General features: G+C 35.9%; 1 protein-coding gene across 16 annotated transcripts in view; it reads left to right on the forward strand.

Annotated features, from left to right (window-relative positions):
• PICALM (phosphatidylinositol binding clathrin assembly protein) overlaps positions 1-26,185 on the forward strand; it is a 109,225-nt gene that overhangs the window by 1,957 nt on the left and 81,083 nt on the right. The window lies entirely within an intron of this gene.

Genomic DNA, 26,185 nt, shown 5'->3' on the forward strand with positions numbered 1-26,185 from the left:
GAGTGAGCAAGGCCTGAAAGGGAATTCACGGACAGTGAGTCCTGTTTTGATTTCTCTTTTGGGCTTTGGCTGTAAGGTCTGCACTTTAAAGAAAAATGTACAAAATGTGAATTCTTCCAAGATAGTTTGCTCATGAAGTGCTGTTAGAACAAATTATTGATACAGACAAACCCATTATTCATTGTGACTGGTTCCTTCGCTGTGGAAAAGTTAAAAAAAAAAGTCATTACTGCTTGGTTCTCCTCTAATGCACTGGTCGTGCAGGCTGCTTTTAACTCTCAGTCCTTGCCTGTTTAGAAAATGTAGAATATATTTAAATGGTGACACTTTTTTATATATGGAAAATTCTTTAAAATGAATTGTGAAACCATACGTGATTTTTTTTGATTATCTGATATTTGGAGTAGACAGTTTTGTTCTCTACTTCCCTTCAAGTGACTGCTTGGTTTGCTATAGCCAGTCTTACGGTTTGACCTAACACTGTTAATTCTTGTTGTTTTTTATTTTTCTTTTTTGTGATGGGGGGGTAGGTGAAAAAACTACTTCTTACTGTAAAAACTGTTTTCCTCTAACTCACTTCAAAGTGATAAGTTATAACAAAAATATGTATAGCTTTCAAAAGTTTTGCATAATTTCAAATGTAGCAGTACTTTTAACACTTTGCGAAGAAGGGTAGAAAATAGGTTAGAGTTAGGAGGGTGATGTTTGTGTTTTATTAGTGTTACCCTTTTTCTCTTGTAATAGCAGCTACTGCAGATGCCAAATGGGATTAGGTTTGGAGAGTAAACTCAACATTTGTAGCTCTTTTCTACCACTGCTGTAAGCTCCGACTTTAGAACTTGAATATTCTTGGTAATGTGTAATTTTTTTTCTTTAAATCCATATAAGTTGCTACTACTCTTATCTAGTTCTTTAAAGTAAGGTTTTAAAATACTCTTTTCCCTATATAGTTTTAAATGCCCTTGTAACAACTTTTTAATAATGACATAAATTTATATTAAGTGAAGACTGGCCAGTCAGTGGTTTTTCTAAACACCTTCCTACCCACACACTTTAACACGCTTCCAGAAAATTAAAAAGGCTTTCACAGACAGTTCTGTGTCTTGACACCATGAACTTCAGGCTTTAATGTAGAGATAGTTTTTTCTCTTCTAGGAATTTTTCTTTCTAGTGAGGGCTTAGATCAGTTGCATGTTTTAATATCTTGAATGACTGTTGCCTCATCAGTTGAACTTAGTGAAAGCAATTTCTTTTTTTTTTTTTTTTTTAAGATTTTATTTATTTATTTGACCCAGAGAGAGAGAGAGAGAGAGGGGGATCGAAAGTAGGCAGAGAGGCAGGTGGAGAGAGAGGGGGAGGAAGCAGGCTCCCTGCTGAGCAGAGAGCCCAATGTGGGGCTTGATCCGAGGACCCTGAGATCATGACCTGAGCCGAAGGAAGAGGCTTAACCCACTGAGCCACCCAAGTGCCTTGCAATTTCATTTTTTAACTGTTAGTGTATAACAGAAATATGCCCAGGACTGTGTTTTTTCCCCCCATGGGCCATTAGACTGTCGAGGTGGTTTCTGTGTACTCCGCAAGGTGTTTCCATATTAGGAAGTGATTATTATTATCTACGACTTAGGGCTTAATTCGTACTACATATTATTCGTTTTAGAAAGATTTTTTGCTTTGCTTATGGGTGTCTGTAGGTAATAGTGTTAACTAGGGTCCCTAGTGTGAAGAGTTGTCCAACTTGAAACATAAATGTTAAAATGAACACGATTTGCATTTAGTTTTGGGTCTCTAATTGTCGTAATCAAGGTAGAAGAATAGCAACCCTTAAATTGGAAGGACTTCAGTTTGCCAGGCACTTATTAACTGTTACCTAATTTAATCCTCTCTTATGGCTACGGGAGAGGCAAGCCATATGCTTAGGTAGTAGTTTCTAACTCCATTTAAAGAGGCTATAGAATGCTTCAAACATCCATAATTATTCAAATATAAACAAAACATAATTTTTATTTTTTATTTATTTTTGAAGAGAGGGTTAGGGGAAGGGCAGAGGGAGAGGGAGAGAGAGAATCTTAAGCAACTTCCACAGCCAGCACATAGCCCAACACGGGGCTTGATCCCACGACTCTGATACGATGACCAGAGCAGAAATCAAGAATCTGGATGCTTGACTGACTGAGCTACCCAGGTACCCCAAAACACAATTTTTTAAATTTATAAATTCTTAATTTAAAAACCATTATTATCTGACTTCATAACCTTTAGTCTTACTTTGTTTTTTTGATAGGAATACTTAATTTTTTTATATATTTGTTTAATTTCCTGTCCTTGGGCATTTACATTCTAACATGTTGCACTGAAATACAGTATTTATGTTAATGGTAATAATGGCTTCACTTTTTTTAATCTGTATTTTTTCCCACTTAATTTCCAGTGACGCTTCATTCAATCCATCATGTGCTTTATATCTTGGGAACAAATCAAGATCGTGTTCTTATTAAGAAGCATCCATTATTAGTGTATCTCTGTAGTAGATATAATGTGGGATATTTGTGTTGTGTGCTGGATCTATACCCTGCTTAAATTTAATTGTGGAAACAATTCTTTTGAAAGTTAAGAATTTGTGAATATATTGAATATGTAGAAGGTGGAATTTGCATTTGGGTTAGTGGTTTGTATAACCATTGAAAATGTATGTAAAATATCAAAAAGTACCTGAATTAATTACCTTTTTAATCAAATGTATTGATGTATGACTTCCATCGGGTGCTTAGTTGGCATATTGTTGAGAAGGTATCTAACTGGGATCTGATTTGCCAGAAGGTGGATGTGAGGAAGAGATTAAGTGGGAAATCTGCCCCAAGATGTGTCATGTTTAGAAATAAAGTAACTGAGGCTTTCCAAATAGATCCTGTTTTAAGGAAGCAGTTGTTTCGTGGTTAACATGTGGACTTATTATTCTTTTTTCTCATAAGAATTAACCATATGATTTATATTTTCCCTTTTCATTATTTAACCGATTCTGTCCCTTACTATTTAGTCTTTAATAGTTCTGAAATACAGAAAATGGTAATGGAGTCAAATAGGTCAAATGCCTGAGGTATGTAGCAGAACTACGCAAATGTAATTTTTTTCCTCCTTGGTACATACAGTTATGTTTCTGAATTGTATGTACTTTAAAAGAGAAACTCAGAAGAGAACTTGATATATAACCAGTTTGGTAGCTGCATTATTTGTAATTAGCAAATAAATTCTAAAATATCTGCAAAAAATACTTAGGCTTCACTAGTGGATTTGTTATTTTTAAAAATATTAGATTCCAGTCATCTATTTTTTAATCCTTATAGGAAGGCTTTTCATGTTTAGTGTATATGTATCTGAATAATTTTTAAAGGTGTTTTAAAATTTAGAGTGGCAGATGAGGAATAACCAACCCTTCATAAGAGGTAACTAGGCTTCCCTCTCACCCCCCATTTGATTTGTGAAACACTCCTATGAACTATTTAATCAGATGTTTTAAAAGTACATTAATAGTTAAAAAGTAATCTTTTCTAATTAATTGCCAGAATTGCATTATTTTAAATAAAATTATTTCTTTTGACCCTGATTACCATTTAGAATATTTGATGTAAACGTTTACCATAATGCATAGAAAGAGCTTCTCTTCTGTTTCCTTTATTTCCAAAATGCTTAGTTTCAAGATTTCCCCTTTCAAATCAAAGATGTGAGAAAAATAAACTTAAAGGCTTCTTGGCAAGAGGTTAGAGCCCTACCAAGAAGAAATAGGGTTAGGTTTTCAAAGTACAGCCTTAGTATTTGCTCTTCCTGTTCTTTTGGTGGCTGAAGTGGCATTTCCGTTACTTTGTGTTCTGTCTCCATGTGTTCCCCGTTAAACTGTTTTATACATTTCTCTAGAGAATTGAAATTTTTGGATTTTGGATTTGACATATAAGATTTGATCTTATATGTTCATTGTGTATATGGTTCTTTTAATGGAGAAACATTTCTGGGTAGTCAGATTTTACGAATGATAATTCTTTAGAAGGGAATTCTGATTAACTTGAATTTTTGTATTAACATGTTTAGAGTTGTAATTTGCCAGATTATGGGAATACAGTATTAAGGATTTTTCAAGTTATACTAGAATGTAGTGGCAGTACAAAATCCTTGTATTTATGCATTGATTGATTTTATATTTATTTAACTAATATTTATTTGTGTTTATTTTGTGTTGGGCACTCACTGTACTAAATAAATACTTTTATTAACTTTATTCCTTTCAACAACTTTGTGAGCAAGGTTTTTATTATTATCACTGTTTTACTGAAGAAGCAGCTAAGGTGCTGAGAAGTTGAGTAATTTGTTCAAGGTCATAATCAGAAGGAGGAGAACTAGGATTTGAGTTCAGGTGGTCTAGCATCAGGTTTGTGTTTTCATCTCAGTGTGATGTTTTAGTAATGCTTTTCTGTTCCAGAGAATGAATAAACCATGTTCATTTATTCATGGCAGTAGTTCTTGAAATGAGATCCTGGCACTTATGGGAGTTCCAAAGACCCTTTCAGCTTATTTTTTATTTTTGTTTATTTTTTATTTTTATTAAAGGATTTTATTTATTTATTTGACAGAGATTACAAGTAGGCAGAGAGGCAGGCAGAGAGAGAGGAAGGGAAGCAGGTTCCCCAGTGAGTCTGGAGCCCAATGAGGGGCTTGATCCCAGGACCCTGAGAGCATGAGCTGAGCTGAAGGCAGAGGCTTTAACCCACTGAGCCACCCAGACGCCCCCCTTTCAGCTTATTTGTGAGGTCAAAACTGTATTCATATACTAAGACATTATTTGACTTTTTTCATTTTTGGTTCTTCCATGGGTGTACAGTGGAGTTTTCTAGGGCCTGATATTGCAACAAGATTGAATGTAGTAGCAGATACGATAATCCAGCAGTTTTCAATTAAGCCAGATAGTAAAAAGTTTTGCAAAAAGGTGAAACCATACCGCTGTTCTAAATTTTAGTTTTGAAAAATATAGTTACTTTTCATGAAAATTGTTAACATGTGGGTGGGGAGGAATAGGTTGGCTGGATTATGGACATTGGGGAGGGAATGTACTATGGTGAGTGCTGTGAATTGTGTTGAAAGCCTGGTGATTCACAGACCTGTACCCCTGAAGCAAATAATATATGTTAATAAAAAAATAAAATAAAATATAAAAAAATTGTTAACATGGAATGAGATTATTTTAAAAAGGATTAAGAGATGATTTTTCAGTTTTCAGTTTTAATCCCGAACACAGTAAATACCGATAGAGAAAATCCACATAAACAAAATTTTACCAGGGTCCTTAATTTTTAAGATTGGAAAGGTTCTGAGACTAGTAAATGTAACCCTAGGGAAGAGTGTATGTTAGGAAAAAAGGATACTCAGAGCAGAAGTAGATTTAAGAGGTCCTTTAAACTCTGAGTAATTTGGCAGGTAATAGTGACCCATCCTTAGGAGGACTTTGAGCAAAAGATGGGGCATTAATCCTTTATGTCACACTGTTAAGTAGATTGGGAGGAAAGTGCAGTGTGACTTGGAAAGGAGACTGCTGGGGGCAAAAAGAGTCTACTAATTCTTTTCCTAAAAGGTGTTAATAAAGTCCATCATTAATCGGGACTCCTGATCCATTTTTCCTCACCTTTTTAAATTTTTTTTTTTATTTTTTAGAAACATCTAAGCTATTCCTTTTCAGCTGTGCACTTTAGTTACCAATTGTGCTAAAGTAAGTTCTTGACCCCCAGACTATTAGCCTTTGCATATACCATTCTTTGGACACAAAATAGTTTCTTCTCTGTCAAAATAGATACCTCCCTCCTTTTAAACGTTTTAAAAACTAACTTGTGTTCCTTAACACTCATAGTTAAAGTAGCCTCTTTTTCTAAAGGCATTATTGAATAATTCCCCCTGGTCCTGTCATTCCAACCTTTTATCACCATTTAAAGTTTATAATTTTGTTTAAATTGGCTCCATAGCTCAGGGTTTAGAGCACTGGTCTTGTATAATTTTGTTTAAACTATAGTTGGTATCATGCTTTTGTATATGTTTTGGGTTCATCTGTGTTTTCTCTGTAGAATAGGAACTGTACTGTTCTGTATCTCTTCTTGAAGTACTTAAATCAGTGACCATGTGGGTGCTCAGTAAATATTGGATGATTACACATAATCTCTCTTCACAGGTCAGACTATTCCATGAACAACTTTGAGACACAGTGTAGAGATCTGTTGGTATAAACATTCAATAATATTTTTATGGTGATTTTCTTAGTTGCAGTGAATGGTAATTACCTGATTTCAAAATTAAAAGTTGGTAGCACTGATTAAAAATATAAAAGATTGCTGTGTTTCATGGAACCCAGGAGGCGTTAAGAGAGTTAGTTTTGTTGAAATAGTAGATGATATCAAAATATTGTCTCAGAAAAAAAGATGGGGGTTGCAGTAAAACTGTATTGAGACATGTTTTTCAGAATCTGTTCTTGAAAGTAGAAATTTAAGAATTAAGCAGGGGACCAGCAATAGATTTGAAATGTTTATCAGAGTTTCTTCCTCCTACAACTCCAGGAGGTATTGTATTGTAGTCTGCGTGCAAGGGGTCTTCAGAGTACTAACTGTATGGCAAACTCATTTTAGATGTCAGGAAGGATAAAGTACACTTAATAGTGTCAAAATGCAAAAGGAAAGTAATGATTGTTTTAGAATGAATCTTTATGAGATACGAGGCAAGCGTTGGAGAGGAGTAGTGATGGTATGATAGTAGGACCACCATCTCAGCTATAAGTTGATTCTAGGGGCAAGTGGGGATTGCTGAAAGTTTTCTCTGAACACTTGGAATTCTGGCAGTAATTTCCAAAGTGGTGCTGATATTTGTAGTCATAAACTTACTACTCGAAAGCATCCACGGGGCTCTGATTTTACTCAAGGGACACTTCTTCCAAGTGGTGGTTGAAGCAGCTAGCATTACTTACCAAATTTCTTCTCTCACTAAAGATTGTAAGCATACTGTACAAGTGACTTCATATTTATACTTAATGTATGTGTTTCTAGTGGTTATAGATCTCTTCATAAGACTCTAAGATCTGAACAAGGGTTGTGGTATATGTATGTAATGTTAAAAATTTTATGTGTTGTAATAATCATTTATCTTGTGGATGCCTAAGAAATATGAATGCACTGTATTTTAAATACATCTAATATGTGAAAATCTTATTGTAATTCAAGTATATGCCAAAAACTGAGCAGCAGGATGGTATTTACATCATTCACACAGGGCTGGCAGACCCCCTTTAAAAAAAAAAAGAGAGGGGCGCCTGGGTGGCTCAGTGGGTTAAGCCGCTGCCTTCGGCTCAGGTCATGATCTCAGGGTCCTGGGATCGAGTCCCGCATCAGGTTCTCTGCTCAGCAGGGAGCCTGCTTCCCTCTCTTTCTCTCTCTCTGCCTGCCTCTCCATCTACTTGTGATCTCTCTGTGTCAAATAAATAAATAAGATCTTTAAAAAAAAAAAAAGATTTTATTTATTTATTTATTTATTTATTTATTTATTTATTTTAGAGAGCAGGCACTTATGCGCATGCATGTGGACAGGGGGAGGAGCAGAGTGAGAGGGAGGGGTAAGAATCTCAAACAGATTCCAGGCATCCCACAACCCTGAGATCATGACCTGAGCCGGAACCAAGAGTCAGATGCCTGACTGATTGAGCCACCCAGGTGCCCCAGCAGACCTTTTTGATGTACTTGAAACAGTTTGCAGAAATCTGATTCATGCAGGATACTGAAAATTTTGAAATATTGTTTAATCCAAATCTAATGTAAGAAAGGGGGTTATAAGACAAAGTGAATTTTTTTTTTGCAACTTTTACAGTGAGAGGTATTCATACAACATAAAACTCACCATTTTAAAGTATACAGTTAAGTGGTTTTTAGTATATTCAGTGTTGTATGCAGCCGTCACCACTAATTCCAGAACATTTTCCATTGCCCTCAAGAGAAATCACATGTCTGTTAGCAATCACTTCCATTTTTTTTTCCCCTACCCTCATCTTTGGCAATCATTCTTCTACCTTCTGTCTATGGATTTTCCTCTTTTGGGCATTTCATGTTAATGGAATCATGCACATGTGGCCTTTTATGACTGACATCTTTCCCTTAGCTTTCAAGGTTTTCAGGGTTTATTTATGTTGTAGCATATAACAGTACTTCATTTTTTTCCGTAACCTAGTAATATTCCCTTGTGTGGATATGTCACATTCTGTTTATCCATTCATCCATTGATGGACATTGGGGTTGGTTACCTTTTAAAACCCATTAAGAATAATACTGCTATGAACATTCCTGTACAAGTGTTGGTGTGAACATGTGTTTTTAGTTCTCTTGGGTGTATACCTAGGAGAAGAATTGCTAGGTCATACAGTTAATTATATTAAACTGTTTGAGAACTGACTGGACTTTTTTCCATAGCCACTGTACCATTTTACATCCCAACAGCAGTGTATGAAACTTTCTTTCCTTTTTTTTTTTTTTTTTTTTAACATTTTTCCAACACTTAACTATTTTCAGGTTTTTAAAAACTAAAAAAAATTATATTGTACCCATTCTGTAAATCAGTGTTAAGTGATACGTGATTTTGGTTTGCATTTCTCTAAGGACTAATGATGCTGAGCATCTTTTTATGTGCTTATTGACCTTGGTATGTCTTCGAAAAAAATGTTCAGATCTGTTGATCATTTTTTTTTTAAAGATTTTATTTATTTATTTGACAGAGATCACAAGCAGGCAGAGAGGCAGGCAGAGAGAGAGGAGGAAGCAGGCTCCCCACGGAGCAGAGAGCCCAACATGGGGCTCGATCCCAGAATCCTGGGATCATGACCCGAGCTGAAGGCACAGGCTTTATAAACCACTGAGCCACTCAGGTGACCCTCCTTTGCTCATTTTTAAATTTGATTCTTCATATATTTGAATACTAGAGGAGTTCTTTACATTTTCCAGATGCTTGATGTTCATATGATTTGGAAAGTCTTTTTTCCCATCCTGTGGTTTGCTTTTCTACCGTTTTTGTTATTGCCCTTTGATGTACAAACATTTTTAATTTTGAAGTTGCAACTTTTTTTTCCCTGATTGTGTTTTTGGTATAATAGCTAAGAAACCTGGCTAATCTAAAATTATTCAGATTTATACGTAAACTACCCTGACAGAGCTTTATAGTTTTTAGCTCTTATGTTTAGGTTTGAATAAATGTGAGTTAATTTTTATGTATAGTGTGAGAAGGCAGGGAAAATTAATTAAGGGAAATTAAGGATATTTTTTCCCTTCTTTTGAAAGATTTTTAAAGATTCTCAATATAGTCTTTTAAATATGTGGAGAGAGAATACTTATTTGCATATCAGTAAGCAGTTATTTTTGTCTGCACAAAATTGTGTGTTTCCATAGTATCTTGTACTTGCCTGTAAACACTATGTTGTTGTCATTTATAGCTTCTATATTTACAATTCTTTTCTTAAAGAGCCCTTGAGTGTTGTCTTTACTGTGCTACAAACAGCATATAGCATGTATGCAGTAAAAATATGCTGAATGAATAAAGGGGGAATGAGGGACGCCTGTGTGGCTCAGTTGGTTAAGGGTCTGTCTTCAGCTTAGGTCATGATCCCAGAGTCCTGGGATTGAGTTCCGCATCGGACTCCTTGCTCAGCAGGAAGATTGCTTCTCCCTCTGCCTGCTGCTCCCCCTGCTTGTGCACTTTCTTACTCTCTCTCTGACAAATAATAAAAAAAACTTAAAGGGGGAGTTAAATTTTCATTGGGGAGGGTTCTAACATGTTTTTAAACAGGCGTTAGGGTTTTTTAAATAAAGGAAGAGGATGATTACTGTAGAAGTAATAGTCTTTGCTATGAGTAGTGGTTCTTTAAACTTCTGTTTCCATGATGAAGTAAATTCTTTATTGGTTGAAGATGTGAGGAGTTATGGAAGTTGGGAAATAAACTTTCAGAGTTAGATTATGTAAAATTAAAGCAGTTTAACACAGTAAAATATTACTCATTGCAGGACCTACCTATAATTGGTATATTTAACTTCAAATAGATGAGTTCAAATTAGTCAAATCTTGGGTTTTCTTCTTTCCTTTTCTTTCCATTATTTTTATAATTATTATTTGCTTATATGTGATTATTAAAAGTGAATTCCAAGGCAGTCCCTGATTTTAAACTTAGTGTTATCTGTGATAGTCCACATCTCCTAGCAGAATGCCATAATGCCTTGTTTGCTAAGCATTGTGTGCTTTGTTATTAAACATTGGCAAAACATTTAAAGTGCAAATAAAGATCCCAGAAGTGAAGTATATGACTTTAATAAGCTATGTTGAATGAGCCAAGCAATGACCTTAATTGGTTTTTTCCTACTACCCACTTAAGCTATGCCCTTTCTTTCCTGGTTTTAGAAGTCTATGGTGAACTGTCTGTGAAAATTCAAATTAATTTGCTTTTGAAAAATGAAATATAGGTAAATCTTACTTCGTTTGTAAACCTAATGATCTAAGAGCTAATTATTTTGCATGACTTTTTTTTTTCTCGGGGAAGAAATGTATTTTTAAATTTTGTTTTATTAAAATTCTCTAGGAAACTATGAAAATCTTTTGCTTGCTCTAGGAGTAAGAAAATGAAGCAAAATTTTGTTTGGTGCAAAAGGTGGAGTTCTGTTTAATACTGAGCAGTACCAACAAAAACACTAGTCAGAAGCAGTTAGTGGGGTGCTGAGAGAAAGTCATCAAAATCTAGAAAAGAATGTAAAGTTGAATGACACAAAGAGCATGTGATCCAATAGTGAAAATGTGTAATAAATAATTTTAATATGTCAAGATAAATATATAATGCTTTTTATATAATATTTCAAAGCAGGGGCTGGAGTAAGTAATTTTGAAGGTTAATCAAGCTTGATAGAGGAGCTGACAGGGATTTTAAGGATGAATAGTTGTTTGCCAGATGGACAGAGGAGTTTCTTCTCAGTAGGTTGGCACATGCAGTGATGTAGAGGCAAGAAAGAGCATTATGATGTGTTTGGGGAAAACTTTCAGTAGTACTGTGTGGTGGAATGCAGAGTGTTAAAGAGGGAAATGAGGCTGGAGAGGGAGCCATTAAAGGTCTTATAGGGGCAGGAGTTACCTTGATACCTCCTTCCCAAATCCTCATTTTAGAGTCCCTTTTCCTCCTCCTCATGAATAAACTGCTTTCCTAGCTTTAGATGCCAGTGCTGTGGAATTGGGGAAGTGTTCTTTCCTTTTCCTAGATAATTTGTGGTGGTAGGGTTATTGAAAGGGATAGGAAGAAAGAAATGCAGTCTTGTTGACCATTTGTGCAAGGGTTTTTTTTTTTTTGTGTTTTTTTTTTTTAAAGATTTTATTTATTTATTTGACATCACAAGGAGGCAGAGAGAGAGGAGGATGCAGGCTCACTGCTGAGCAGAGAGCCCGATGCGGGGCTCGATCCCAGGACCCTGAGATAATGACCTGAGCCAAAGGCAGAGGTTTAACCCACTGAGCTACCCAGGCACTCCTGTGCAAGAGTTTAGATAAGCTTGTGATGTGAAATTGGACTTCTGAATACTGTTACACATAGTGGTTTGGGTTGCTAAATAAAATCCACTACGCTGATCTCATGGCTTTTGTGGTTTTGTCTGGAATTGAGTTTTTTTGAATTCCAAATTTATGAATGAACTTAAACAAAATGTGATGATGGTCATTGGATGGATGGATATGAAAGTTTTGATAAACCAGTTAAAAGTCAGTAAGATTCTTGGGGGCATGTTTGATTTATGTGATTTAACTGTTGATATCTATTAATCTGCAAATGATACATTAATTATTAGTCATTCATAGATTTTTAAAAAAGATTTATTTATTTATTTGAGAGAGAGAGTGAGAGAGAACACAGGAGAGGGAAAGAGAGAAGCAGACTCCATGCTGAGCAGGGAGTTTGATGTGGGAGGAGAGTCCAGGAATCTGGCATCGTGACCTGAGCCAAAGGCAGACGCTTAACCAACTGAGCCACTCAGGCAGCCCAGTCATTCATTGATTTTTTTTTTTTTTAAGCTGGATCTCTACCAAATAAGAGTTTATTAATCTTGTGGAAACTAATGAACTCATTAGCAATTGCATATTGAGTGTTTACTGTGTATCTGAGTTACTGTGTTGAGATGTTTGAGAAATCCAAAAATGACATTTCTGATCATGTCCTCAGTCTAGTAGAGAATAGGACATATACAGATAGTTGTATTATCAGGCAGTGTGAGATAAAGTTCTTATCAAACGACATTGAAAATCACGGGAGAGAAAGATACTGCTTTTGATGAGGGGGAGAACTGGACCTTAAATGATAGGTAGTCAGGAGCAGTAGGCATTTGAAGTGGAGGAAACAGCATGAGCAAACATTTGCAGGTAGGAGGGCTGGAAGTGTGTTTGGGAATGAAGGAGTCTGTTTAATCATAGAGTGTGAATGGGGTCCTTTGGGGCTTCAGGAGGGATAGGTTTGGGAGTAAGGAGAAGTACAGTGGGAACAAGAAGCTGGATTGTGGATAGAGTATGGATTTAAATCATAAACTTTAGATAGTATCTCACCTTCATGTAGCTTTAGACACTGTGGCTAAAGTTGGACCATAGAGCTGATTATCAAAATTATACTGTATCTTTATGTTCTTTCTCTAGTGTTAAATTATGGAAAACAAGGAGTCTTGCTGATCTTGAAGCTGAAAATGAGATTTTGATGCTTCATGCTTTTTATATTAGCTTGATTATTATAGACTGCATTAATAGTGGCAATATCTGAGGTTCTTGGGATTTCTGAGTCCAAAGATTGTGCAGGAATTATTGAAAAAGTCTTCCAAACAAATGATATATACCTAATTTTGATCTGGACATAGAGATTTTATGAAAGTTTAAGGAGATTTCAGGCTTAGGTGTTATACAAAATCTAATCAAATCAGTTTAATTAGGACATAATCTGCATTATGGGGATAATAGCTAATAAGATTTAAGGAATCCTTTGTGTCTTGAACCATAACATAATCCTTACAAAACCTATTGAACATATAGTTTATTAACTGTGTTGTACATACACATAAATTGAGACACTGCTAGTTAAAGGATATAGAGACTAAATTTAACACTAAAATGCAATGAAGAATCTTAAGTGGAAGTCAGGCAGTTTGAAGAACCTCTTACCTCACAGAGGACTTTTAGGGAACAGGATATTGTTGGGAGAAAGTCTTTCTTTCAGAAGTAGAATTTCATAAATATGTAAAATTACATTTGCAAACAGCAACTTCCTGTACTTAGAGTAAATTATTAATATGCTTCAAGGGGAATAATCGCTGAACTGATACATGGGAAGCTGCCACAGCTCCATTTGACCTAAGAAAATCCCTTACTCACTTAAATTGCTTATTTTCTAAATTGCCTCCCTGCTTTGCTGTTCTGTGGTGTTACATATTTGTGTCCTTCTAGCTTTTGGGTTCTTGGCTTAGTACTTCGGAAACTAAGATTATGGACGGTTTCTGTTTGAGTTTTTGCTTCATTTTCCATTGGAGTGTCCCACCTACCACTCTGTCATTATTTCTTTTTAAGATGGTATTTATTTATTTGATAGAGAGATCACAAGCAGGCACAGAGAGAGGGAAGCAGGCTCCCTGTTGAGAAGAGAGCCCGATGTGGGGCTTGACCCTGAGCTGAAGGCAGAGGCTCAACCCACTGAGTCACCCAGGCGCCCCTCCACTGTATCATTACTGAAAAACAATTTGAACTTGCATATCTTACTGTCATTAGGAGGAAGGAGCTGCATTGTTGAATGTGACTTTGTTTTAGGAGGAAATTGCCAACAAAAATGTGTCAGGATTGTAAATTGATACTTGAAAAAGGGTGAAGATGGTAGTCACTTTTGATGTAGATTGAATGATAGATACACACTGGCTAATGTCTTGATAGCTGTTGGTCCTAATGGAAGGCCAGTTGTGCGTATCTGATGGAGCATCACTAACACTGTATGCTCAGATGTATGGTAACATCATCTTAAAATTTTTTCGTTAAGTGATGAATGTGTGAATTATTTCTCAAACCTTATTTTTATCCCTTGACTTCTTAGAAAGTTATCCACAGAAATCTTAGCATTAATTGTTTCAAAGATTCTTAATTTATTTGCTTGTTGGAAGGACTTTGTTTCTGAAGTATATGTATACTGTATATATACTGAACTAGAACTCTGGAATAGGCGAAGTTTGCTTCAGGTCTTCTGATTAGCTGCTTACTCATGTTTGGTCTCAATCTTTTTACTCACAGTACTTGTACATGTAGCTAGTTTTCAGTTGACTTTAAATACTTGTCAAATACAGTGTGAGCTTTCTCTTTGGCCATCTTTTTACCTTTGTGGCTTGAAATTAGATACTTATTGTTGTAGTTTAGAATAATCTTTAGTTGCATTCAATTTGTAATTATATGTAGGAAACTTGTTTTAGTAGTTGCTTGTACCTTTTCTAACTGGTGAGTTTGTCTGCAGATAGCATCTTTGGTAAGAGAAGGGTGGGATTTTGAAAAGGTGTAGCATTTATCTTAGGTGAGTAGCAAACAAAACCGATTTCGCTAATTTTGGTTATTAGCTTTATTTCAGGTGATCTGTCATGGGGGGATTTGGTCTAGTTTTGATTTTATGAGGCCAGTGTGAATACTTGTGGGTAAATACAAAATTGAGTCTGTTGCTCTACAGTTAAGTTGTATTCAAAAATCGCATATTCAGGAGTGTTTTAGGATAGTTGACATTTGATCTTTTCATATGAAACAGGAGTAGAGACCTAGTTTGTTTTTTATATGATCACTTTTTCAGATCTGGAAGAGGTGACCATCTTATCCTTGTGCCCATTTTACTTTTAGAAGTAAAACTAGCTGTTTAACGACTGAGAAATTTAGGTTTAGCGGCAGTATTTCTTCCTTTAGTTTTCTTTTAGCTTTTGTAACTTGTTTTGACAGACTATTTTGTGTTAGTTACGTTTGGAATTTGTGTTAAGTATTAATACAGTATAAACTTTTAGACTTGGTACAGTATAAACATTCATTTATTTTTGTTCTTCATATTCTTGCAAAGTATGTTTTGATTTGGTGACTTAGAGTGGACCAAGGCATTATTTTCAAATTTTTCACACATCCCAGAAACATCCCACAACACACCTGAGTGACAATAAAAAACGATCACAGTTACTGAATTAAGAATTAGTTATAGAGTTGCAACTGACAGTTAAGTTAGAGAGCTATTCATAGAGCTGCTCAGGAGGCTGAGACATTCCCTAACTGTTGAAAGTGCTGTGCAGGGTAAAAACCATTTCTTATTAGGAGATGGAAAACTTTTAAGCTGCTTCTTAACTTTGGGCTTGTAGACTTAACCTAGGAGTGCTTTTTTCTTTGAGTTTCTTCATCACAGTTGTGTTTTCCTAACTTGGTGACCAACCTGTAGGTTTCGAGGACCACCCCCTTTTTTTTAAGTATTGGAAATGATTACATCTCTGGGTCAGATGACTGAAATGCTTTATGTGTTCCTCTCATGGTAAATCAGGTTAGCCCTCCTCACCTGAAATCTGGTGAATCGACTTGGTTTTGTAACATTATTGGCTTTTTAAAGCTTGTGTATAAATTAAAGCTTACAATTTCTGAGGCACTTGGAGATGAAAATGTCCAAAGCCCTTGAAACCTGTTCCTTGTGAACTTGGTTTGAGTGATGTGATGCCTTCCTTGTACCTTGTCAACTTCAGTTGATTGTAGCCAGAATGAAGATGATGCTAATGAGGAGAAAATACTATGCCAAACAAGAAGGGGTTACAATCTGTACTGGGAGTTAGATTTGTGAGAGATAAGAAGAGAGATGTACGAATTTTAGAATAGAGAAGGTGAGGACAAGACTCCAAACTACTTGGAATGCAGAGAGAGAATTGAGAGAAATATTGTGTATCTTTATCCCTTTGGTGGAAAGATGACTGTTGTAAAGAATCTAATTTTGGCACAGCCACTGTATTGTGTTACGTTAGATAGGCAAGTATTTAAATCTTTACAAGGGAGGTAACAGAACATCCCTTGCCTTGTCTGTCACAAGGCTATTGTAATAATCAGAAAACTAAGGATATGAAAGAACTTTGTAAAGTATAAAGAGATCTGCATGTATAAAGATTTTGCCACATATGCATGTAACCACGGTTATACTTCCCAGTTGAAGAAACCGAGTTTATTCATAAACTTTTGAAGGAAGGTTGTACAGAAGTTACTGAGTTTGAGGTGGTTTCATAATACTGTATTGTATTGGAAAAGTGTTGAGGGAGAACTCATCAATAAAATAAGATACCAAGTAAAACTAATAAGATCAAATACTTCTAATACTGTTTTAAACTTTTTAAAATATTCTAAGTATGTTCCTCTACTATTTTGATAATTATTCCTATTTTTAAAAAGGATGAGTGGCTAATTCACATGCCTTGAAGTTATAATCATAAATAGTGAATCTGAAATTTGATTCTAGATCCTTTGCTCATTCTGATGTCACTTGATCCTGTTATCATATAGTCTTAGCACATGAAAATGGACATGGATGGCACCATTCGAAGAAATGGGAGAGCCTAGAGCAGAACTTTAGTGATAGTGAGATTAGTATCTTCATCAGAACTCTTTGAAGCAGAGATTGGAAATGAGTAGTACTTAGGATAGACTAATGAATGTAAGTCAGAAAAGAGCTCTTACAGGGAGAAATGGACTTTAAAAAATAGAAAAAAACAAAAATAGAAACCCCCTTTCCCCATCTGTCAATCTTAATCATTCTGGAAGGTATTCAATATAGCAGTGCAACAAAAAGGTCTAGTTAGTGGTCTCCAGTATTTGTCAAGTTTAGGGAGAATTCATACTTAAAACATAGTAGGTTTCAAAGTAGTAGCTTTTTAGGTGGGTGGAAGGCCTCTTGGGGAGATTCTGTCATCATAGCAAAAGGAAAATTGGTGAAAGATTGATACTCTAGAAAAGGGAGAAAGGTAGTTGAATTTTTCTTTGCTACTTGACTAGACCACTTAAGATTTATATTGTCTTCTCATAACAAACCAAGGGGAAGATACAGTATCTCAGAAATTTAAGGGACTTTTTAGATACCCATCTACATTTAGAATATATAGATTTTTAAAATACATGTGATATTATCTTTCTACCTAGAAATTGATAGCTGCTTGCATGAAAGCATCAATTAAGACTTTTCTCAGCTTTTTATTATTAGTATTGTTATCATTGGTACATAGAAGCAGAAGAACTAAATAAAAACCCACTGTAAGCATTATGTACAATATACGTTAAGTGTTAAATTGATTGTTTCTATATTCCCTAGCAGTAGAGGTCTGTTTGTCAGAATACCTTGTATTCTTAACTTACATTTTTAAGTAATACCTTGTATTCTTAACTTAATTTTATACCTGTATTTAGGGAGAATAAATCCATAATTTACCACGTAGTGGGCAGAATACGTTGTGATCATGTCAGCATTTAATAGAAGAGATAATCCTCAAAATATTAAGTTTTAAATTTTTGCTGTAGTATAATTAGGTTGATGACTTTAAACATAGATTTAATCAAATAATAACTTTATTTTGGAATTTAAATAAAACTTACCAAATTTCCTATAGTCATACATAGTTCTGAAAAAGTTTTATTTAGATTAGCAAACTGTTTATGGCAAAAGCTTAGATTAAACATTCAAACTAGTGGGAGTTTTTTTTTCCTTTAATTAACATTATTGAGGCATAATTTACATTAATTTTTTTTAAAGAGAATACAACTGAATTCTTTTTTTTTTTTTTTAAAGATTTTATTTATTTATTTGTCAGAGAAAGAGAGTGCGTCCACAAGCAGGGGGAGCAGCAGGCAGAGGAGGAGAGAGAAGCAGGCTCCCTGCCGAGCAAGGAGCCTGATGTGGTACTCTGTCCCAGGACCCTGAGGTCATGACCTGAGTCGAAGGCAGAGGCTTAACCCACTGAGTCACCCAGGCACCCCTTAAAGGCTTAAGTTTAAAACTTTTTAAGAAAAATGCTTTTTCTTATGGTGATTTATTAATAATTATATTTTCCACTTATAGAGCATTATTTAAAAACTGAAAGCCGTATAGGTAGCTTATTATTTTGTGCTTATCTGTTTCTGGCTGTATTTGTCATTACAGCAGTTTGAAAAAAAGTTTTTAGAAATGGCCTTCGTATGTTAAGGGTTTAGAGGGGTCTTTTGATACCTACTTGCCAGAAGTGTGGGACTTGGTGAAGTATTACTAGTAAATGGCTGGTGTAATTTTGATTCAGGGTCGCTTTTTTTAAAAAAGATATTTTTTTTATTTGACAGAGAGAGAAAGAGTCCAAGTAGGCAGAGAGGCAGGCAGAGAGAGAGGGAAGCAGGCCCACTGCTGAGCAGAGAGCCAGATGCAGGCCTTGATCCCAGGACCCTGAGATCATGACCCAAGTGGAAGGCAGAGGCTTAACCCACTGAGCCACCCATGTGACTTAGGGTTGCTTTTGTTTTAATTGTGACGTATACAAATAAATAAATCCTTCAGATGTAGAGTTAATAGGATACCTCCGTTATCCTATTCATAGGATAGGATCCTATTCGTTGAAACTTCGTAGAATCAACAAGAGAAGATTGTGTTCAGTAATAATTTGGTTTGGCAAGGATGAAGCAGACATCCTTCATCCTTCAGATGTAGTGTTAATAGGATACCTCCGTTACTTTACCCACTTTCTGGAAAATGGTAGTTGATCATGGCAGTCAGTTCTGTAGGCCTCCAGGCCACTTGTGATGCACTACCATTTTTACTGTAATTTTTAAGTCTCCTTATCTAAAGACTCCTAATAATCATGTATAATTAGCAACCTCCCCCCAAACTTGTCCCTTCCTACTTAAGTGCTAAGAAATCCTTAGTACTTATCACCATCTGACATATATTTGGTCATTTGTTTACTGATTGTTTCTCCACACTAGTATCTAAGCTTCCTGATGGCAGCAGCTTTGTCTGCACTTGCCTTTTTCTAAGTCTTAAGACTATTTGGCATATTACAGTATGTGATGAATATTGTAGAATGTACAGAATTTCTACTTGTTCATACTAAGGTTCGCAACGCCTGTAGGAAGATGGATCACAAAGATTCTGTTGCTCTAATTGCATCTGGGACATGAACTTGTGTTTTCTGGATGATGTAGACTGTGGCAGAGAGTCTAACTACAATTTATTATTCACTCTGACTAGGCAGAATTTAAACTGTTGAGAAAAGCCGTGAAAATCCTTTGGGTTCCTCCTTACTTAACTTAAATTTTATGCCTGGACTGGACTGTACAGTATAACTTAGCTATGAGAAGGACTTTTTGCCTGTAACTGATCTTTTGAGTGGAGAAATGGGCTTTTGTTTCACCTATAAATCTATAAATATTTATAGCATCATGTCACACATTGTGGAAGATAGGAGCAAACAAAAGATACCTGAATTTATTTGAACAGATCTTGATTACTTAAAACAGAAAAGGAAGGGGTGCCTGGGTGGCTCAGTGGGTTAAAGCCTCTGCCTTCTGCTCGGGTCGTGGTCCGGGGGTCCTGGGATTGAGCTCTGCATCGGGCTCTCTGCTTTGTGGGCAGCCTGCTTCCTCCTCTCTCTCTGCCTGCCTCTCTGCCTACTTGTGATCTCTGTCTGTCAAATAAATAAAATCTTAAAAAACAACAACAAAAATAAAGCAGAAAAGGAACACTCAGGGTATAGTCGAGATTATTATATTCCTGATATTTTTGGATATAGAGGTGAAAATTTCTAGTATCTCCAACTTCCCAGAAGACCTTAGGTTGATTTTTAGAGAAGAAATTTGAGAATCATTTGTCTAGATGTTTTTAATTGAAAATGTGATTTTCTCAGGGTAAAATAAAAACAGAATCAGATTATTAATGTTAGGAAAATGCCCAAGGGTTGGGGGATGAGAGGACAAAATGAACAGAATGGAAGCTTGTTTGTGTTTTAGGAAGGCTGAGGAAGAACCTGAATATAGCACCCCAGAAGGAAAAATGCAAATATGCCTGGAGTACATGGTGATAGTATATTAATTCCTTTGCTACATGTAGACTTTTATTAGGTCACTTATAACTAGGGTGACAGAGAATTTATATTCTGAACTGGGTCACTTCTGAGAGTGAAAGGATGTGCTATCTGAATGGGACACTGGGACAACAGGTGTACACCAGAAATGTTTCAGGAAAACCAGGACACTTGATCACCTCCTATTTATAACATACTTTTCTCCAGAATTAGTCCTTAGACCCCAGGTAATTTTTTTTCCTATATGGTACTCTAAACTGCATTTGAGGAGCTTCTTAAGCTTTGATTCCTGTTTCTGGTCTTGTTGGAAGGAAGGAATTCTTTTCATTTTTTCTTCTCCTTTTCATTTTTTCTTCTCCTGTGGACCATTTGGTGGGGGTAAGAAGTACAGTGTACTTATGATGAGTTTGTTGACTTTTTATTTTGCTTAGGAAATTACGTTTTGTGCATTTTTGATCCAGTGTTAGATTATTTTTAAGAATCCTTGTTATATCTCTGTAACTGGGCTGATAAAGTATTTGTAAGTTCTTAGACTGTAATACAGAAAGTGAATTTTTAATTTTGGCATTTACTCTTAAATTACTTGATATTTATATAGTTTACAGGTGGGGTGGTAATTCTGAAACTTCCAATCTTCAAAGAAGGGACGAAAAACAGTGTTTTATACAGTGGATATATTATTTTTTGTGTTTTTATACAGTGTTTTATACAGTGGATATATTATTTTTTTATGTTGGATCACTGTAATGGTTTCATTTTGTTTTCCTATAAATAAATCTTTTGTTATTCTTACATCAAGTGATGTATTTTTATTCTGTTAAGTAATTACCATCTTATATATTCTGGTAAATTAAAAATTAATAGAAATAACAGTTGCCTTTGAGATAGTATTTACTAAAATATGATTCACCTCACCTCTGAGATCCTTCTTTGGAATCTGGGATGGGACTAGGGTGTCAAGGTTTGGAAATCACCACTTTGAAGTACTAGAATCCTAAACCGATTCAAAATTAAGGAGACAAACCTGAATTCCTCTAGTCTTGCTACAGTGGTATTGTTTTGCTGCACAGTCTGCCATCTAGTGGTAGGAATGCAGAATACACCAGAACACCAAGGAGAAGCCTTAAGTTTTCAGGCTTCTTTTTAATATTGTTAGCTTACATAGCAGGCTAAAACATTTCGATAATGGGGAAAAAGAGAATGACCTTTTCACGTGAAAATATAAATCAGTAGTAGTGAATTCTGAGAGTATTCAAAGAGTATTTGTTTTTTTGTGGAGCATTTTTATGAATTAAACTTCTGCTCTTAAGATTTATGTATTTTTAACAGATTTGTTGGTGAAGAGGCAAATGCATAAACAATGTAGATAATTTTAAGAGACAGTAGGTTGGACTGATTTGAAAAAGATACTTATATATTGATTAAAATTTTAGAGCAGCTTGTAATGATTCCATTAACTAAAATGATTTATTTTACATTTTTAAAATTAAAGTACAGACAATTCAACAAACTTGGCTTGTGTTCAGCTATGACCTAAGTGGCTAAATTTCAGCTAGGTAGTAACAGAGTATCTTAGGGTTGGCTTTGTTTAGTTAGCTCCATCTGAATTCTTCCTGTTCTTAGATAGTCAGTCCCACTTCTTTCCTCTCCTGCAGATACAGAGGAGGTCAGTCCATGCTACATTCTGAAGTGTTCTGAGCATCAACACTTGACACTTGGATGGTCTATCCCACATACATTGTAGACTTAGAGTACTATGTTAAAGTTTTTTTTGTTTGTTTTTGTTTTGTTTTGTTTTTGACAGAGTACAAGCAGGGGAAGTGGCAGGGAGAGGGAGAGGCAGACTCCCCACCAAGCAGGGGGAGACCCATATGGAACTCCCATCCCAGGACCCTGGGATCATGACCTGAGCTAAAGGCAATGGCTTAACCAGCTGAGCCACCCGAGCGTCCTATGCTAAATTTTTTATTCCTCTTTTTAAAAAACTGGTTTCTTTGGTGGCCTCCTTAAGCATATGAAATTAGCACTGAGGGGGGTCTTTTGGGTTAATGTATGTTAAAAAAAAAACCCAAAACATTGCTTAAAATAAATAAGGGGGGGTGCCTTGGTGGCTCAGTGGGTTAAGCCTCTCTCTTCAGCCCAGGTCATGATCTCAGGGTCCTGGGATGAAGTCCTGCATCGGGCTCTCTGCTCAGCAGGGAGCCTGCTGCTCTGCCTACTTGTGATCTCTCTCGTCAAATAAATAAATAAAATCTTAAAAAAAATGAAAAATAATAAAATAAAATAAATAGGGATAGCCAGATAATGAGAGAATTTATAATGGCTTGCTTATAGCAACTTTTGAATAGTTTTTTTTTTTAATTTTTTTTTTTAAAGATTTTATTTATTTATTTGACAGAGATCACAAGTAGACAGAGAGGCAGGCAGAGGGAGGGAGGGAAGCAGGCTCCCTGCTGAGCAGAGAGCCCGATGCGGGACTCGATCCCAGGACCCTGGGATCATGACCTGAGCCGAAGGCAGCGGCCTAACCCACTGAGCCACCCAGGCGCCCCAACTTTTGAATAGTTTTAAGGGAAAAAAAAACTCTTGTTTTACATGGTGATTAAAAAAATCAGTCAAAAGGAAAGAAAAATTGGGGCACCTGGCTGGTTCGGTCCGAAAAGCGTGTGACTCTTGATCTCTTGATGTAGGTGTCATGAGTTTGAGCCCCACCACAGGTATAGAGATTATGTGAATAAATGTAACTTCAAAAAAAGGGAAAGAAAAGCTTATTATGGCATAAACAGGTTAAATATAGCGTGTACTATTACCAAAGCGTTATCTTTACATTTCTTAGTTTTCATGTGTGAATCTTTTGTTCATTCATTTTGCAGAGAATCCAGTGTGACAAAAATAGCATATCTATTTGTGCTAACAGATTGGTTTTTCCTGCAGCTGCAACTTATTTTTTTTTAGTAAGATGGGTCTTTGCCTTTTTTTGTGGGTTCTAGAGGTAATGTAAGGTTCATCTGCCATGGTGAGAGATTGAACTTGTGTTCCCAGTATCAGCCGGCCTCTGGAAGAGTGGCTACCAGATTTTCAGCTGTTACACCATGCAGCTCTTGTGTGTGTACCACGTCGTCACATGCTGGAAGAAATAAAAGAACACATCAGGGCTGTCCTTTCTGCCATCGATCATGGTATTCCTGAAAGGGTCTGGAATGTCCTTGTACACTGTGACTTAGCTCCTTTAGCTTCTTAGTGCTTTTATCAAAGCCATTTGGATATCTTTATTTCTTTTTAATACTTTGAAAATGTACCTTTTCTTCTCTTTCAAATTATCTCATCCTTGTAATCCCCCCCCCAAATCCTTGTTACTTGTTTGAAACACTCTATGGTATGTGAGTTTCCCCCCAGTTTTTACCTTCACACCCAATTAATAAGTTGCTATAGGATTGGTATTTGCTGTATGACAGGAGATGTGATTAATGAGATTTGTAAAATTATGAACTAATAGTTCTTTTACATGTTGATTGTGACTACCTATTCATAAATAGTTCAGTTGCTGAAGAAGTTTGGAAGCATTCAGTTCTTTTTGCATCAGCCTATTGAATATTGAGGCTCATCAATATGTATCAGACAATCTTATACATCTACAGTTTTTAAAAATGGAATCTTATTCTGTGGTATTCTTTAACATGGCTTTGATTTAATGTGCCATGAATATTTTCCCCTGTTAGCCTTTTTTGCTCTCTGTTTCTTGGCCTCGTAGTATTTCATTTTAAGACTGCTGTCTTTACCATTATTGAACATGTCCTCTTTCATTGTCACTTAGCTCCTTTAGCTTCAAAATACTTTATCAGAGCCACTGGGATATCTTTATTTCTTTTTAACACTTTGAAATTCACCCTTCTTTTTTCAAATTAACTCAATTCTTATTGAGTAGTATGTAGTATGTATGTAGTATGTAAGTCTTTTCCTAGTTTTTACTTTGACATCCAGTTAGTAATTTGGTTAGGTTTATTTCTTAAGGTATATGCCAGTCTAAGAAGACCATATTTCTGAATTAATTGTTATGGGGATTATGTAAAAGTACAACCTTGTGTTTCACATGGAAGGACCCTGCAAACTATTAAGTTAAAATGGTAACATTTACATCTCAACCTTACACAAAAAAATGAGTGGAGGAGTAACATTTAAGACTGTTTATTCCATTTCCTAGACATTTGACACTTACGGTAAGTGCTCTTTGTATAAAATTATTTTGGCATAAGTCTCATTTCAACTTGTGGTTTATTTATTTATTTTTTTTAAAGATTTTATTTATTTATTTGAGAGAAAGAATGAGAGAGTGAGAGCATGAGAGGAGGAGGGTCAGAGGGAGAGGCAGGCTCCCTGCCCAGTAGGGAGCCTGATGTGGGACTCTATCCTAGGACTCCAGGATCCTGACTGAGCCACCCAGGCACCCTCACCTTGTGTGTTTTGTAAATACTTTCAAATTTTTGCAAAATGAGAACAACGTTGCTGATATTTTTTTAAAAAGCAAAAGTTCAGAAACTACTTCTCTACTCTTTCTTTTTCTTTCTTTCAAGATTTTATTTATTTGACAGAGGGAGAGACAGCGAGAAAGGGAATACAAGAAGGGGAAGAGGGAGAAGCATGCTCCCACTGAGCAGGGAGCCCGATGTGGGACTTGATCCTAAGATCCTGGGATCATGACCAGAGCCGAAGGCACATGCTAAATGACTCAGCCATCGAGCTGCCTCTCCTCTACTATTTCTTGACTGTTGTTTTTTTTGTTGCTGTTTCTTGATGAATAGTTGTTCCTACTGTTTGTACTCCTACCCAGGAAAGATTTCAAAGATCTGATCAGTGAAGCAACATTTGATGATCCATTTAATTTGCCTTCCAGAATGAGTGTATCTCTAATTTTCTAGATGATTGAAGAAATGAGTCCTGTTAATGAAATTGTATCTTTCATAAGCTCAGAGTACACATCATACTCAAGAATAAAAAGCTCAAATCCTTTCTTCTAAACCAGGAATAAGATAAAGATGCAACTTCTATGCCACTTCTATTCCATGGTACTGGAAATCTTACCCAGAGCAACTAGTCAAGAAAAAGAAATAAAAATATCCACCTTGGAGGGGTGCCTAGGTGGCTCAGTGGGTTAAAGCCTCTGCCTTTGGCTCAGGTCATGATCTCAGAGTCCTGGGATCGAGCCCCACATCGGGCTCTCTGCTCAGCAGGGAGCCTGCTTCCTCCTCTCTCTCTGCCTGCCTCTCTGCCTACTTGTAATCTCTGTCTGTCAAATAAATAAATAAAATCTTAAAAAAAAAATCCACCTTGGAAAGAAAGAAGTAAAATGGTCACTGTTTCCAGATGACAAGATATTATACAGAAGACCCTAAAGACTTCATCAAAAAACTGTTAACTAAAAAATGAAGTCAGTAAAATTGCAGGATAAAAAACACACAAAAATCTGTTGCATTTCTTTACAGTGGTAATATCAGGAAAATAAAATAATGCCATTTATAGTTGCCTCAAAAAGAAGAAAATTCCTAGGAATAAATAAAGGAGATGAAAGACCTATATATTGAAATCCGCAAGGGTTAATAAAAGGATTTGAAGACACAAATATAAAGGTACCCTGTGCTCATGGATTGGAAAAATTGATGTCGTTAAAATATCCATGCTGTTCAAAGCAATCTACAGATTCAATGCAATTTCTACCAAAATTCCAATGGGATTTTTTTCAAAGAAATAGAACAACTAATTCTAAAATTTTACAAAAACAGCCAGATACACACACAGCCAAAACAGTCTTGAAAGAACAAAACCGGACACATCACACACCGTCCCTCATTTTAAACTATATTACAAAGCTTATAGTAATTAACAGAGTGTGGTATTGTCATAAAAGTAGGCATATGGATCAATGGAACAGAAAGAGAGCCTATGAATAAACCTGAGTATATATGGTTAATTAATTTATGATAGAGGAGCCAAGAATATACACTTGGGAAGGAGTAGTCTCTTCAACAGATGGTCTGGGAAAACTGGGCAGCCACGTGGAA

The sequence above is a fragment of the Lontra canadensis genome, unplaced genomic scaffold (assembly GCF_010015895.1).
Source record: "Lontra canadensis isolate GAN:19392208 unplaced genomic scaffold, GSC_riverotter_1.0 scaffold7, whole genome shotgun sequence".
NCBI lineage: Eukaryota > Metazoa > Chordata > Mammalia > Carnivora > Mustelidae > Lontra > Lontra canadensis.